Here is a 17,079-nt window from a genome sequence, read left to right on the forward strand (position 1 = left end):
TACTTCATGCAGTGACCTATTTCTTATCTTAGCAACATTTCTGAGATAAAAGAAGGCCTAGTAATATATCTACATGAGTTTCAAATGAAAGACTGGAGTCAATGATCACACCAAGGTCTTTCTGCTGCATGATGAAAGGGAGGCTATCCAGAGTTAATATGTAAATCAGAAAACCTACTTCTAGCTGCAAGTACAACCTGCAAGTACAAGAAGTACAAGTATTGTCTTATTGGCATCAAGTAGAAGGAAGTTAAAAAGTATCCAGTGTCTAAAGTCCTTTACACATTCCTCAATTTAAGCTGGTACTGGTATCTTTCATCTAGCTTCGATGAAACATACAACAGTGTGTCATCCGGATAACAGTGGAAGCTAATACTATGTTTATGAATAATATTACTAAGAGGTAGCACACATAAAGTATAAAAAAAAAAAAAAAAGCAGTGAGCCTAAGATAGAACCTTGTGGAACACCAAACTTTACCCTAGTATGCATAGAGAAGTCACCATTTACATCAACAAAATAATAATGATCAGTTAAATAAGACCTGATCCAGGAGGGGCTTTTCCCTTAACTCCAACGACATTTTCTAGTCAATCAAGGAGAATAGTATGATCAGTGGTGTCAACTGCATTTTGGAAAATATCCAAACTTTTCTGGAAATGGGGTTAGTATTATTGCTAAGACATTTCAAATGAAATGAGATAATGATCTGAGGTAGCTTCAGACTGTGGAAGTGTGACTTTTTTTCTATATGCAATCCGAATGTTAGTATTAGATTGACAGTCTGACTACCATTACAAGTGGGTAATGTGTAATTTACCCCTACTGAATCTAGAATGGACACGAAAACTGTTTTTAGGGGGTCTTCTGGGTTATCAAAGTGAATATTAAAGCCTCCAACAACTAAAGCTTTGTCTAAAGAAACAACCAGGTTCAAGATAAAATCTGCAAACTCAAAGAAATTTGAAATATGGCTTCAGGGTTCTGTAAATAATCATTCACAGAATTGACTGGGTACTTTTTTTTTGTGGCAGATGGTACGTTAATACAAAGAACTTCAAATGCATTGACTTCATGTCCAGGTTTTTGATTACTACGATGCCTCCTCCTCTGCAAATTAGATGAGGTTGGTGTATATAACAGGAGGACAAACTTCATTTAATGCTACATACTCATTTGTTTAATACATTAAATTCCTGATCATATACACGCCAAGACCCGCAAAACGGGCAATTCACAGTTAATTTCTTCTCTCTTCCGGCAGGCTTCCCTTGGCTTGTGGTACGTTGCAACTCTATCGCAGTACGACTTGCAGATGGTCTTTGTAACCGCTCTCCATTTCTCTCTATTGAGTGCAGAGTGATTCCCCGTAACCAACACGCTTCCACTTTTCAGATCTTTTTTCAAAAGGTCCTTAAACCTTAGTTTGGGACAGCCGACAGGTCGCGATCCACTTGCTAGTTCAGAGAATAATAGTTGTCTTGGGACTCTTATCATCCATGCGGCAGAGGTGTCCCAGCCAGCGGAGACGACTCCTAACTAACTTGATTTCGATGTCTTCGACATTTGCGCGTCGGAGGACTTCCTCATTGCTAATAAAATCATCCCACTTGATGTTGTTGCAGAGAACGAAGCTCCCTAACTTCATGCTGATAGATAGTCCATACCTCGCAACCGTACAATAAGAGTGGCATTAGGCATTGGTTGTAAACAGCGATCTTGGTTGGTACAGTGAGATCTCGTGAGTAGAAAGACGATCAACTCTCTTCCTCTTTACTTCATTTTATTCAAGTAGAAAAGGATGACGGATTAGTCATCTGGAAAAGAACAAAGCGTAATAAGTATACATGCAACTACTGAAGCATGACATCACTATCTATCTCCTTTCCCCAGGGAGAAGTTTTAAAAGGTACGTAGAAAACTTGACACATAAACTAAATAACAAATTTTAGTCCTGACAATTTCCTTATTGTCAAACAGTCATTAAAACAAACACAAAGTCTAAACACACAACAGTTTATGAATGACCACCACACACTAGAGACCTCATCTCTCTTCCAGGGGGGGTATTATTGTGACCCACTGAAGAACCTGGGATATACACATAATCATACTAATCCTTATGACGCTTCTCTCTGAGTGCAGCTTCCTTGACACCAGGCTTGTTGTAAGGTAGAAGATGCCTCAGGGAGAGTGGTAGCTTGACACTTTGTTTGGCTGGTGATGTCTCCGGCAGTGACGGGGCAGCGTCCACAACTGGTTGTGTCTCCGGGGTCTGCTCTGGAGGGGCAACATCTGGTTCAGTTGATACAGGTTCCACATTCAATTCTGGTGCAGGTTGAGGTGGGAGTTGCACAGGTGTCCTCACGGCAGGGTTTATGGTCGATGAACGAAGTTTACATATTTCTGTGTAATTTGTGAGTAGCCGACCGCGGAAATGACTGAAATCAGTTCTCCGGCGCTGTGACCGGAAGTTGGAGAAAGTGTGAAAGAAAGTGTAAAAGAGAGAGAGAGTGCTTCACCGGCCTGATGAGTTTATTTTTATTTACATTTACTTGTTTTCTTCACTTATCTACAGATGACTAATCCATCATAGAAAGACGATCAACTCTCTTCCTCTTTACTTCATTTTATTCAAGTAGAAAAGGATGACGGATTAGTCATCTGGAAAAGAACAAAGCGTAATAAGTATACATGCAACTACTGAAGCATGACATCACTATCTAGTAAGTCAAAGGTTCTTTTCCGGAGCCGACCATAGGCACATGATACCGCTTGGATGGGAGATGTGAGCTCCGCTCTCATTGAACAGTCACTTGACAGGTAAATACCAAGGTACTTGAAGCAAGTGACATTGGCCAGCTTTTTGCCATTAACAAAGTCAGCAGTATTACCAATACACATGGTCTCCGTCTTTGTCGTGTTAATGCGCATCCCCATTCTTTTAGCAAGTTGATTATAGGATGTAAGTAGTGACTGCAGGCCTTCTGGGGTATCACTGAATATGGCAATATCATCGGCATACTGTGCTTCTCTGATAAATTCCGTAAGGACTTTTGTTTTTACTTTAAGTCTGCGAAGATCAAAGAGATCACCATCAAACCGGAATCTTATCTGAATACTGCAGGTATGTTCGATTTTCTTAAAGGCTAGCCAGAGCAGGATAGCTGCATAGATGCCAAAAAGAGTTGGTGCTAATTTGCATCCCTGCTTGACACCACAGTTGTATTCGAATGCCTGGGTTAGTTCTCCATCTACAATTAGTCTGGCATGAACATCAGAATACATCTTTATTATTCTTATGAACTTGGGCGGGCAGCCCAATTTACTTAGGATCATAAAAAGAAGTTCACGATTGATGGTGTCAAAAGCTTTTACGAAGTCTACAAAGACTATATACAAGTTTTTGCATTGCTCTCTGGTCTTTTCCATAAGCTGACGAAGGGTGAATATTCCATCAATAGTGCCCCTACCAGCTCGGTACCCTCAGCAAGCAATTGTAGTCTTTGCAAGATGATATCTGCAAATATTTTTCCCACAACACTTAGTAGAGATATCCATCTGTAATTTCCACACTTGCTTCTGTCACCCTTCTTAAATAAGATGATGATTGCATCTTTCCACTCTTGAGGAATCATTTCAGTTGCCCAGATGATATTAAAGAGGGTAAGAAGAAAAGCTCTCAGGCAGCAGCCACCATAAACAATAACTTCTGGAAGGACACCATCCGAGCCAGGGCTCTTCCCTAGTTTGGTATTTGAGATGGCTTTGTCCAGCTCCTGATCTGCAATAGGATGATCCATAGATTGCATAATTGGTAACTGATCTAGTTCGTCCACAGCTGTAAAGTCAACATCACTGGGAAGGTTTAGCAAATCACCGAAGTGTTTCACCCATCTGCCCTTGACTTCTGCGGGATCAGACAAGAGAATGCCATCTTTCGAGCGCACAGGATGTGAACTTCTAGATCTAGGGCCATAGACTGCATTCAAGGTTAGGGTGCATCAGTTGCCCTCACTTTCATAAAATCTGATGCATTTTTGTTTGGGTGTTCCTTTTCACCAATAAAGACATCCTGTAAAATTTTTTGACCATATTCAAAAGTCTAATGGTGGCACCATGAGGTTCTTTTTTTTTTTGCCAAAAAACACTTAATGTTTTCGCGTAAGGTTTGAATCACAATACTGGACTCCATTTATTGATTTCTTGTGACCCAGAGATCATGTTAAGAACCTTTGCAAGGGATTGAGAAGCATTAATGTGATTCATAATACATTTGTATTGTTTAAAAGTAGTTGAACAATGATTCAATGAACAGCTAAAACTCAAACTGTGCTTGATAATATATTTAGAATATGTACTAAAAACGTGTATCTAAGATATTTGGTATACTCTATAAGGTGTCATAATGTTTCATGAAAAGTGATCAAAATTGTCATAAAAAGTCATAAAATAGCAGCTTTTTCCATAACTTTGAGCTCCTGGTGCCACCATTAAACTTTTGAATTTTGTCAAAATATTTCATCCAGGGGGCGTCATGGCTCAGGCGCCATACCATAAATCTGGGGACCCGGGTTCGATTCCGGCCCGAGGTCATTTCCCGATCCCTCCCAGTCTCGCTCTCCCGCTCATTTCCTGTCTCTACACTGTCCTATCCAATAAAGGTGAAAAAAGCCCCAAAAAAATCTTTAAAAAAATATTTCACCCAGTGTGTTTTCTTACCAAAAGGAACATAAAAACAAACGCATCATGATCAGAGGAACTTTTCATTTTTAGGGGGCAACTGATGCACCCTATTCAAGGTGGCATAGAACTCTCTTGGGTTCTTTGCTTGAGAGTACTGCTCAGCTTCTTCAGCTTTCTTTTGAAACCATGCATTCTTGAGTTCTCTGATATGCATTCTTAACAAGTGCCTGTCTAGGCCTTTGTCTTGATTTCGAATTTCATCATCTTGATCAGTCATTCTGGATCCTTTTCTTCTTTTCAAACACATGGGTTGCAGCTTGTTGAAGAATGTCTTTCAGTTCTGCGAAGTCAGTGTTACAAGCAGAGATCTTCTCATCTAAAAACTGAACAAGCTTTGCCTTCTTATCATCATTTAGACGTGTGTCTAACTTTTTCGGGGGTCTTGTACTATTCTTCCACTTCACAGAGAAGCCGCATTTAGACACTAGCAGCTTGTGGTCAGTGAAGCAATCTGCAGCTTGATTGACTTTCGTTACTTTGATAAAAGGCTTGGCAGCTTGATTAGCTAGCACATGGTCGAGTTGGTGCCAGTACTTGGAACGAAGATGTTGCCATGTATTCTTCAAGCTATCCCTTAATTGAAACATTGTGCCCATGATACTTAGCTGAAGTCGGGTGCAAAACTCAAGGAGCATGAGACCGTTGGAGTTCATCTTTCCAACACCATGTTTGTCAATAACATCAGGCCAGGATTTATAGTCTCGTCCCACGCGAGCATTGAAATCACCCAGAATAATAAGGTCATTCTGAGCTGGAACAAGGCAGCAACAGAGCTTTTCGTAGAAAAACTCTTTTTTCTCAGATGTTCTTTGCATGGTAGGAGCATATACGCTAACCAGGATGAGATAGTTACCATTTGCCAACGGAATACGCGCTCGCATGAGCCTGTCATTGACTGGTGTTGGGCAAACCCCGTGAGCTGCAAGTCTGCTGGAGATTGCAAAACTGACTCCAGCTGTTCTCTCACTTCCTCCACTCCAGAAAATAGTGTGACTCCTTTCTACAACATTACCAGTACCGGGACGTCGAACTTCACTCAGAGCACAGATATCAATGTTAGCCTGCTCTAACTCATGGCAAATGAATGCTGTTGCTTGCTCTGGTCTTAGAGAGCCATCGCCATCATTGGTAGTACGGACATTCCAAGCTCCAAGAGTCAGAACTTGCTTTCTAGAAGGTTGAAACTGTCACTTGTCGGTTGCACTGGAAGCAGTAGCCATATACGGTCTTCGTCCATTTTTCGCCACTGCCGCACTAGGTGGCGCATTGGTTCCCCCGAATGTGGTAGCCATAGCCCCAATTCTAGACTGACTATCCATAAAACTGAGGCTGCACCATTGATGACGATACTACCTGGCGCGAGGGTAGTATCCCTTGGCGAGAGGTCCTGTTTGTCGACAACCCAGCATAGCTGGGATGGCCGCAGGAACAACTCATTGCTACTTGCCGGAACCGGTGTTGTGTTGGCCGTTGGCCTACTTGAGGCTCATCTGCCCAAGTGTGGCGACAGAACCACGATACCGTTTCTCTGGCGGGGGAGGCTCCGGGTGTACTAGCACTTGCCCAAGGTGCTCACCCAAGGCTAGTGGAGGGAAGGAGTTGCCTCACTGCTCCATTCTAGACCAGCTCCAAGCAAAGTCTAGCCACTGCCCACACTGACAAACTTCATTTAATGCTACATACTCATTTGTTTAATACATTAAATTCCTGATCAGTAATAAGTTCATTAACAATTAGAGCTTTAGATGTAAGCGATCTAACATTTAATCGTCCTACCTTTAGATTAAAAGTGCTGGCAGTGGCTGTACATTGAATACAATCTAATTTTATGTTAAACAGATTACTAGAACAAACTCTGAGTATTACTATTTAGCACGGGGAACTATAATGGATATAATCAATATAGTGAAACCTGAGTGACAACTCTGTGCACCTTACAGACATTCAGTTTATTCTGTTTTTCTGCTCCCTGGCCTTTGCTCTGGATTGTCACAATGTAACTAGGCTTGTTCTGAGACTATGAGCTATTCTGCAAGAAATGAGAGCAGCACCTTCTCAAGTGGAATGGATACCGTTCCGCCTTAACAGACCAGCCTTGCCCTCAAAACTACTCCAATTATCTATAAAGCCCACACTGTTTCCCCAAACAGCACTTGGACAACCAGCAGTTCAGTGACCATAACTGATATTTTTTTTCCCCTGCCATGGAAGTGCACTTGTATTGAGGTATTTCACTCATGTGACCAAGTCATGTGACACTGCCATTTTGGACGGCACGGCTCGAATCAGTTTGAATGTGAGGAAGGCGACAAACGAAAAACATAAAAGAAAAAGGAGCGAGATGCAGAAAACACCTTCACTATCCAGCGATGTAGAGCATTTACAGGGCGAGCAGAGGGAGAGGTATTTGCAAAAATGGAGGTTAGCAGGCTTGGAGAACGATGTTTACCTGCTTCCACCAGGATTGTTCACTGACAGCTAAGGTTTATTCATATTTTCATTTACTTTCGGTCCTCAGGATAAACAAAACGTTATTAAATGTCATTGAAATAACTTCTTAGTCTGTTGAGACATGGCCCGTTATAAGTTTTTCCTTTACTGTATTTACTAGTTTACAGAGCGCGCTCCGGGGCGGGCTGGCTGGCGCTAGCTAGCTAGCGCTCCGGGGCTGGCTGGCTGGCTGGCTAGCGCTCCGGGGCTGGCTGGCTGGCAGGCAGGCGCTCCGGGGCTGGCCGGCTGGCTGGCTGGTTAGCGCGCGCTCCGGGGCTGACTGGCTGGCTAGCGCGTGCTCCGGGGCTGGCTGGCTGGCTAGCGCGCGGTCCGGGGCTGGCTGGCTGGCTGGCGCGCGCTCCGGGGCTGGCTGGCTAGCGATGGCGGGCTGGCGCGTGCTCCGAGGCTGGCTGGCTGGCGCGCGCTCCGGGGCTGGCTGGCTGGCTGGCTGGCGCGCGCTCCGGGGCTGGCTGGCTGGCTGGCTGGCTAGCGCGCGCTCCGGGGCTGGCTGGCTGGCTGGCTGGCTAGCGCGCGCTCCGGGGCTGGCTGGCTGGCTGGCTGGCTAGCGCGCGCTCCGGGGCTGGCTGGCTGGCGCGCGCTCCGGGGCTGGCGCGCGGGCTGGCTAGCGCGCGCTCCGGGGCTGGCCGGCTGGCGCACGCGCGCTCCGGGGCTGGCCGGCTGGCTAGCGCGCGCTCCGGGGCTGGCCGGCTGGCTGGCTGGCGCGCGGGCTAGCTGGCTGGCGCGCGCTCCGGGGCTGGCCGGCGCGCGCTGGGGCTGGCCAGCTGGCGGGCCAGCGCCGCGCGCTCCGGGGCTGGCCGGCGCTCCGGGGCTGGCTGGCCGGCGCTCCGGGGCTGGCGGGCCGGCGCTCCGGGGCTGGCGGGCCGGCGCTCCGGCGCTGGCGGGCCGGCGCTCCGGGGCTGGCGGGCCGGCGCTCCGGGGCTGGCGGGCTGGCTGGCCAGCGCTCCGGGGCTGGCGGGCTGGCTGGCCAGCGCTCCGGGGCTGGCGGGCTGGCTGGCCAGCGCTCCGGGGCTGGCGGGCTGGCTGGCCAGCGCTCCGGGGCTGGCGGGCTGGCTGGCCAGCGCTCCGGGGCTGGCGGGCTGAGTAAACTAGTAAATCCAGTAAAGGGAAAAACTTGAGACTGAAAGGTTTTAACAGTCATCCAAATGACTGAACGTAAACATTGCTACAGTAACATACCAGCTACTGTTGTTGACATTAGCTAGCTTGCCGTCCAAAATGGCGGACACCGGGGCGTCACGTGACCCTGTGACGTCAGGTGAAATACCTCAATACTGAAGAGGAAGCAATTTGCATTACAGCCGTGAATGAGGATTCAAAATGGCGGCTCGGCTTTCCCTTTCGGGCGCTCTCGTTTTCTGTTAAAATTTGGTAAAGAAAAAAAAATAAATATATTATTTACCAGCTTAATGTCGGTCCATATGGTGAAATACCGTGACCTCAGCCTTGAATACTGACCTCGGCATTTCACCATACAGACAGACCTTAAGCTGGTAAATAACACACACTTTTTTTTTTTCCATAGTAACACATGACTTTTACATTCTGTTGTATGTCTTTTTTAGTATTCTGTCTGATGGCAGTCCACTCTGAAGGCTTCAGCTATCAAAGTTTCTAACTAGTTTCTAGTTACACCACCATGCCTCCTCTCACTCCCCTTTGTATGTAGTAGAGTGCATCAGTTGCCCCCTAAAAATGAAAAGTTCCTCCGATCATGATGCATTTTTATGTTCCTTTTGGTAAGAAAACACACTGGGTGAAATATTTTGACAAAATTCAAAAAGTTTAATGGTGGCACTAGGAGCTCAAAGTTATGGAAAAAGCTGCTATTTTATTACTTATGACAAAATTTCAATCACTTTCCATGAAACATTATAGCACCCTATAGAGTATACCAAAAATCTTAGATACACATTTTTAGTACATATTTTAAATATATTATCAAGCGGCTAGCTGTTGGGACATGGAATGTCACGTCGCTGGGGGGGAAAGAGCCTGAGCTTGTGCGGGAGGTTGAGAGGTACCGGCTAGAGATAGTCGGGCTCACCTCCACGCACAGCTTGGGCTCTGGAACCCAGCTCCTCAAGAGGGGCTGGACTCTCCACTTCTCTGGAGTCGCCCATGGTGAGCGGCGGCAGGCTAGTGTGGGCTTGCTTATAGCTCCCCAGCTCAGCCGCCATGTGTTGGAGTTTACCCCAGTGAACGAGAGGGTCGCCTCTCTGCGCCTTTGGATTGGGGAGAGGGCTCTTACTGTTGTTTGTGCCTACGGGCCGAATAGCAGTATAGAGTATCCGGCCTTCTTGGAGTCCCTGGAAGAGGTACTGAGGGGTGCTCAGACTGGGGACTCCATTGTGTTACTAGGGGACTTCAATGCTCACGTGGGCAACGACAGTGACACCTGGAGGGGCGTGGTTGGGAGGAACGGCCTCCCCGATCTGAACCCGAGTGGTGTTTTGTTATTGGACTTCTGTGCTAGTCACAGTTTGTCCATAACGAACACCATGTTCGAGCATAGGGGTGTCCATAAGTGCACGTGGCACCAGGACACCTTAGGTCGGAGGTCGATGATAGACTTTGTAGTTGTTTCATCTGATCTCCGGCCCTATGTCTTGGACACTCGGGTGAAGAGAGGGGCTGAGCTGTCAACTGATCACCACCTGGTGGTGAGTTGGATCCACTGGCAGAGGAGGAAGCTGGACAGACCTGGCAGGCCCAAACGTATGGTGAGGGTCTGCTGGGAACATCTGGCCGAGCACTCTGTTGGGGAGGTCTTTAACTCCCACCTCCGGGAGAGCTTTTCCCAGCTTCCGAGGGAGGCGGGGGACATTGAGTCTAAGTGGACCATGTTCTCTACCTCCATTGTGGACGCAGCTGTTCGGAGCTGTGGCCGAAAGGTCTCCGGTGCCTGTCGTGGCAGCAATCCCCGAACCCGGTGGTGGACACCGGAAGTAAGGGATGCCGTCAAGCTGAAGGAGTCCTATCGGGCCATGTTGACCTCCGGGACCCCTGAGGCAGCTGACGGGTATCAGCAGGCCAGGCGTGCTGCAGCTCGGGCAGTTGCGGAGGCAAAAACTCGAAACTGGGAGGAGTTCGGGGAGGCCATGGAGAAGGACTATCGGTCGGCCTCGAAGAAATTCTGGCAAACCGTCCGGCACCTCAGGAGGGGGAAGCAGTACTCTGCCAACACTGTTTACAGTGCGGGTGGGGAGCTGTTGACCTCGACTGGGGACATTGTCGGGCAGTGGAAGGAATACTTTGAGGATCTCCTCAATCCCACCGTCATGTCTTCCATTGAGGAGACTGAGGCTGATGCCTCAGAGGTGGGACTCGTCCATTACCCAAACCGAAGTCACTGAGGTGGTTTGCAAGCTCCTCAGTGGCAAGGCACCGGGGGTGGATGAGATCCATCCTGAGTATTTCAAGTCTCTGGATGTTGTGGGGCTGTCTTGGTTGACACGCCTCTGCAACATCGCATGGCGGTTGGGGACAGTGCCTCTGGAGTGACAGACTGGGGTGGTGGTTCCTCTTTTTAAGAAAGGGGACCGGAGAGTGTGCTCCAATTATAGGGGAATCACACTTCTCAGCCTCCCGGGGAAAGTTTACTCTAGGGTACTGGAGAGGAGAATTCGACCAATAGTCGAACCTCGGATCCAGGAGGAACAATGCGGTTTTCGTCCTGGTCGCGGAACACTGGACCAGCTCTATACCCTTCATAGGGTGCTCGAGGGTTCATGGGAGTTTGCCCAACCAGTCCACATGTGCTTTGTGGATCTGGAGAAGGCATTCGACCGTGTCCCCCGTGGTATTCTGTGGGGGGTGCTTCGGGAGTATGGGGTTCGGGGCTCTTTGCTAAGGGCTGTCCGGTCCCTGTACGAACAGAGCAGGAGTCTGGTTCGCATTGCCAGCAATAAGTCAGACCTGTTCCCAGTGCATGTTGGACTCCAGCAGGGCTGCCCTTTGTCACCAGTTCTGTTCATAATTTTTATGGACAGAATTTCTAGGCGCAGCCAGGGTCCGGAAGGAATCCTGTTTGGGAACCACAGGATTTCATCTCTGCTTTTTGCGGATGATGTTGTCCTGTTGGCTTCTTCAAACCAGGACCTCCAGCATGCACTGGGGCAGTCTGCAGTCAAGTGTGAAGTGGCTGGGATGAGAATCAGCACCTCCAAGTCAGAGGCCATGGTTCTCGACCGGAAAAGGGTGGCTTGCCCTCTCCAGGTTGGTGGAGAAGTCCTGCCTCAAGTGGAAGAGTTTAAGTATCTCGGGATCTTGTTCACGAGTGAGGGAAGGATGGAGCGCGAGATCGACAGGCGGATCGGTGCAGCCTCCGCAGTGATGCGGTCGCTTTACCGGTCCGTCGTGGTGAAGGAGCTGAGCCAAAAGGCAAAGCTCTCAATTTACCGGTTGATCTATGTTCCGACTCTCACCTATGGTCATGAGCTTTGGGTAATGACTGAAAGAACAAGATCGCGGATACAAGCGGCCGAAATGAGTTTCCTTAGCAGGGTGGCTGGGCGCTCCCTCAGAGATAGGGTGAGAAGCACAGTCACTCGGGAGGAGCTCGGAGTAGAGCTGCTGCTCCTCCACATCGAGAGGAACCAGCTGAGGTGGCTCGGGCATCTTTTTCGGATGCCTCCTGGACGCCTCCCTGGGGAGGTGTTCCAGGCATGTCCCCCCGGGAGGAGGCCCCGGGGAAGACCCAGGACATGCTGGAGGGACTATGTCTCTCGGCTGGCCTGGGAACGCCTCGGTGTTCTTCCCGCGGAGCTGACCGAGGTGTCTGGGGAGAGGGAAGTTTGGGCTTCCATGCTTAGACTGCTGCCTCCACGACCCGGTCCCGGATAAAGCGGAAGAAGACGAGACGATTATCAAGCACAGTTTCAGTTTTAGCTGTTCATTGAATCATTGTTCAACTACTTTTAAACAATACAAATGTATTATGAAATCACATTAATGCTTCTCAATCCCTTGCAATGGTTCTTAACATGATCTCTGGGTCACAAGAAATCAATAAATGGAGTCCAACATTGTGATTCAAACCTTACACGAAAACATAAAATGTGTTTTTTGGCAAAAAAAAAAAAAATGAACCTCATGGTGCCACCATTAGACTTTTGAATATGGTCAAAAAATTTTACAGGATGTCTTTATTGGTGAAAAGGAACACCCAAACAAAAATGCATCAGATTTTATGAAAGTGAGGGTAACTGATGCACCCTAGTATGTAGTGTAGTGAAGTGAATCAAATGCCATGCTCAACTAATAGAATAATGGAATAAATTGTGCTGCTTCAGAGGTTATGATGTGGAAAGTTGACTTAATATTTCTGCTCAGTCAATATACACTACCGTTCAAAAGTTTGGGGTCACCCAGACAATTTTGTGTTTTCCATGAAAAGGTCACACTTTTATTTACCACCATAAATTGTAAAATGAATAGAAAATATAGTCAAGACATTTTTCTGGCCATTTCGAGCATTTAATCGACCCCACAAATGTGATGCTCCAGAAACTCAATCTGCTCAAAGGAAGGTCAGTTTTATAGGTTCTCTAAAGAGCTAAACTGTTTTCAGCTGTGCTAACATGATTGTACAAGGGTTTTCTAATCATCCATTAGCCTTCTGAGGCAATGAGCAAACACATTGTACCATTAGAACACTGGAGTGATAGTTGCTGGAAATGGGCCTCTATACACCTATGTAGATATTGCACCAGACATTTAGTAGAATTTAGCTAGAATAGTCATTTACCACATTAGCAATGTATAGACCCTTCCCACGTGACGTCACGACAAACGCGGCCGCCATTTTGGACATGAACTACCAGTAGTCTACCACAGCCAACAAAGAGGAACGACGGCGAAGCATCGAAAGGAATATAGCCATCAAAGAAAGTTTTTACTTTCAGCAAGACTTCCATTATGCCATTATATTGTTGTGCACCTGGATGTCGTAACCAACACACAAGGCAAGATTTATCATTTTATCGGATCCCGACAGATGCTGACCGACGGAGAAGATGGATGGTCTCTAAAATATTGGCAAAATGATGTTTATTGACATAGCAATCGTGTGTAACGGGAAGCATTTGCATATCCGAAGTGTTGTGTTTACATCAAAGATAAAATAAACCGATATGACAACGACTGCTGCTGTCGTTGGGGACACAAACTAGTAGAAAGGAAGTGTGCCAACAGACTTCCTTTGTGGTCGATTCTGCTTTAAGGTAAGATGCATTTAATTATTCGTCTGCTGTGGGTTTGGAATCGGTAGCCTGACCGATTCGTTCAGGTTTGTGGTGCCATTTGTTTGTTGACGCGTGTTGAAATGGAAGATTGGTTGTTGACATGATTTCCAGTGATGCTTTGGTGCTGCTGTGGATCAGATGTGTTGAGTAGCCTGACTTTTTTTTTTTCTTGCGTGTGGTATCATTGTTGACGCGAGGTTGTTTTTTTGAACATGCCAATGCGGACACGATTTCCCCTGATGAGTTATGACTTCAGACACGATGCATGTGTGGAGTCTGCGTGATATGTGCGTAAGATAGGCTTCTCATGTGTTTGGAGATCCGTGCTCTGAGACAAGCGCAAGCACCCCCAAGGGAAAAAAAAGGGACCCCCCCGAAAATATCGGCATAGTTCGAACACTGGGTTGGAGAAAGTAATGGCAAATAGTGAGTGCACAAACCATAGAAGGTAAACTGTACACAGCGCCAGGGCAGTGTGATGGTATGTCTACTTTTAGATTGTGTTAGCTTATCAATGAACACACTCGTCACTCAACAAGTTTCACGTCTTTACGACGGATACTTAAATGTGTGTTAGGTATTATTGTTGCAGTCTAAGCAATCATTGTAGCAGCTAGATGAGCGAGAACCGAAAGGGTCTGTGCCATAAACCGTTATTACTTCATGTCCAAAATGGCAGTCGCATTTACGAAGGTCACGTGAGTGAAAAGGGTCTATAGAGTGTATTTCTGATTAGTTTAAAGCAGGGCTTTTCAAAGTGTGGGGCACGCCTCCCCTAGGGGGTGCAACATGAGGAAAAATAAACCAGAATAAGTTACTATTGCGGACATTTAGCGAACTTCAGCTAGCCTTTGCCAGAGACAAAATGGATTGATTTTTAGTACCTAAAGCTACAGTGAGTGAGGAGATAGAGTCTGGGCCAAGCAAAAAAAAAAAAAAAAGGGGAAGTATGACCACGATTATTTAAAGTTTGGATTTTCATGGACTGGATCTGAAGATGCTCCACTGCCACAGTGTGTTGTCTGCCAAGAGGTGCTAGCTAACGATGCTATGAGATGTTAAAAATGTGTAAAAACAAGATGTTTTAAAAAAGCACGTTTAAAATGTGTAAAAAAAAAAAAAAAAAGAGGTTTTAAAAAAGCACAGACGTTTAAAATGTGTAAAAAAGAGGTTTTAAAAAAGCACAAATGTTTAAAATGTGTAAAACAAGATGTTTTTAAAAAAGCACAGATGTTTAAAATGTGTAAAAAAGAGGTTTTAAAAAAGCACAGACGTTTAAAATGTGTAAAAAAGAGGTTTTAAAAAAGCACAAATGTTTAAAAAGTGTAAAACAAGATGTTTTAAAAAAAGCACAGATGTTTAAAATGTGTAAAAAGAGGTTTTAAAAAAGCACAGATGTTTAAAATGTGTAAAAAAAAAAAGAGGTTTTAAAAAAGCACAGATGTTTAAAATGTGTAAAAAAGATGTTTTAAAAAAGCACGTTTAAAATGTGTAAAAAGAGGTTTTAAAAAAGCACAGATGTTTAAAATGTGTAAAAAAGATGTTTTAAAAAAGCACGTTTAAAATGTGTAAAAAGAGGTTTTAAAAAAGCACAAATGTTTAAAATGTGTAAAACAAGATGTTTTTAAACGTCTGTGCTTTTTTTTAAAACATCTTGTTTTACACATTTTAAACATTTGTGCTTTTTTAAAACATCCTGTTTTACACATTTTAAACATCTGTGCTTTTTTAAAACCTCTTTTTTACACATTTGAAACGTGCTTTTTTTTTTAAAACCTTTTTTACACATTTTAAACATCTGTGCTTTTTTTAAAACCTCTTTTTTTTTACACATTTTAAACATCTGTGCTTTTTTTAAAACATCTTGTTTTACACATTTTAAACATTTGTGCTTTTTTAAAACCTCTTTTTTACACATTTTAAACGTCTGTGCTTTTTTAAAACCTCTTTTTACACATTTTAAACGTCTGTGCTTTTTTTAAAATGTGTAAAAAGAGGTTTTAAAAAAGCACAGACGTTTAAAATGTGTAAAAAAGAGGTTTTAAAAAAGCACAAATGTTTAAAATGTGTAAAACAAGATGTTTTTAAACGTCTGTGCTTTTTTTTAAAACATCTTGTTTTACACATTTTAAACATTTGTGCTTTTTTAAAACATCCTGTTTTACACATTTTAAACATCTGTGCTTTTTTAAAACCTCTTTTTTACACATTTGAAACGTGCTTTTTTTTTAAAACCTTTTTTACACATTTTAAACATCTGTGCTTTTTTAAAACCTCTTTTTTTTTTACACATTTTAAACATCTGTGCTTTTTTTTAAAACATCTTGTTTTACACATTTTAAACATTTGTGCTTTTTTAAAACCTCTTTTTTACACATTTTAAACGTCTGTGCTTTTTTAAAACCTCTTTTTACACATTTTAAACGTCTGTGCTTTTTTTTAAATGTGTAAAAAGAGGTTTTAAAAAAGCACAGACGTTTAAAATGTGTAAAAAAGAGGTTTTAAAAAAGCACAAATGTTTAAAATGTGTAAAACAAGATGTTTTAAAAAAAAGCACAGATGTTTAAAATGTGTAAAAAAAAAAGAGGTTTTAAAAAAGCACAGATGTTTAAAATGTGTAAAAAAGGTTTTAAAAAAAAAAGCACGTTTCAAATGTGTAAAAAAGAGGTTTTAAAAAAGCACAGATGTTTAAAATGTGTAAAACAGGATGTTTTAAAAAAGCACAGATGTTTAAAATGTGTAAAAAATAGGTTTTTAAAAAAAAAGCACAAATGTTTAAAATGTGTAAAACAAGATGTTTAAAAAAAAGCACAGATGTTTAAAATGTGTAAAAGAAAAAAAATGTGTACAAACAACCATTTTTTTAAAATACGAATGGAGCATTTAAGTATAGCAACAACAAAAATTGTAAGGGGGGCGCTGTTGTTTATTTGCTCTCTGAGGGGGGGCTGACTCTCCCACACTTTGAAAACCCCTGGTTTAAAGTGATCTTCATTGAAAAGAACAGTGCTTTTCTTTCAAAAATAAGGAAATTTCAAAGTGACCCCAAACTTTTGAACGGTAGTGTACTTCATATACAACACACACATGGGTAAAAACAATAAAGTTAGTTTTGTATTGGACACTGGACATATACAGGACCGCTACACATTCGGGATTCTCTTCTATTTCTCAATAAATAAAGGCACTAAAAAGACAAAAGGTGTAATTTCTTACTTTGGAGTTGACAGACATTCCTCACCTCCTTTCAAACGTCGCTGAAGACAGTGGTTCTGAAACGCCAGCCTCTGCCGTGTGGTAGTTAAAGTGTCAGTAAGGGACCGTGTAAAAAGTGCACAACATGGGCAACTACGTAAACGTCCACCAAGATTAAAATGCTGCGTTCTACTACACTTCCAGCCTGCCAGTACAACCAACCACCATTAGTAGGAGAGGTACCACACCTTTCCAAAATGTTTGCAGTTCAACAGTTTGGGTACCACACCATATGCCAACATGTTTGCAGTTCAATGGTTTGGCACTGGATCCATCCAGCCCACAAATAGCCCAGGAGTAATAGGGTTATACCCGGAACAAATTA

At 44.2% G+C, this 17,079-nt stretch overlaps 1 protein-coding gene across 6 annotated transcripts in view; it reads right to left on the reverse strand.

Moving 5' to 3' along the window:
* Window positions 1-16,757, reverse strand: part of zgc:136493 (uncharacterized protein LOC692276 homolog) — a 75,242-nt gene extending 58,485 nt beyond the window's left edge. For 5 of the 6 annotated variants that reach the window (XM_060921339.1, XM_060921336.1, XM_060921334.1 and 2 more), the window contains exon 1: window positions 16,716-16,757. The gene's annotated coding sequence lies outside the window, so the exon portion shown is untranslated. Of the gene's footprint in view, window positions 1-1,667; window positions 1,818-2,114; window positions 2,138-16,715 lie in introns of those variants that run through there. The other variant, XM_060921335.1, reaches the window with a different exon arrangement.
* Between the last annotated feature and the right edge of the window lie 322 nt (window positions 16,758-17,079).

This window comes from Neoarius graeffei, chromosome 5, assembly GCF_027579695.1.
Source record: "Neoarius graeffei isolate fNeoGra1 chromosome 5, fNeoGra1.pri, whole genome shotgun sequence".
NCBI lineage: Eukaryota > Metazoa > Chordata > Actinopteri > Siluriformes > Ariidae > Neoarius > Neoarius graeffei.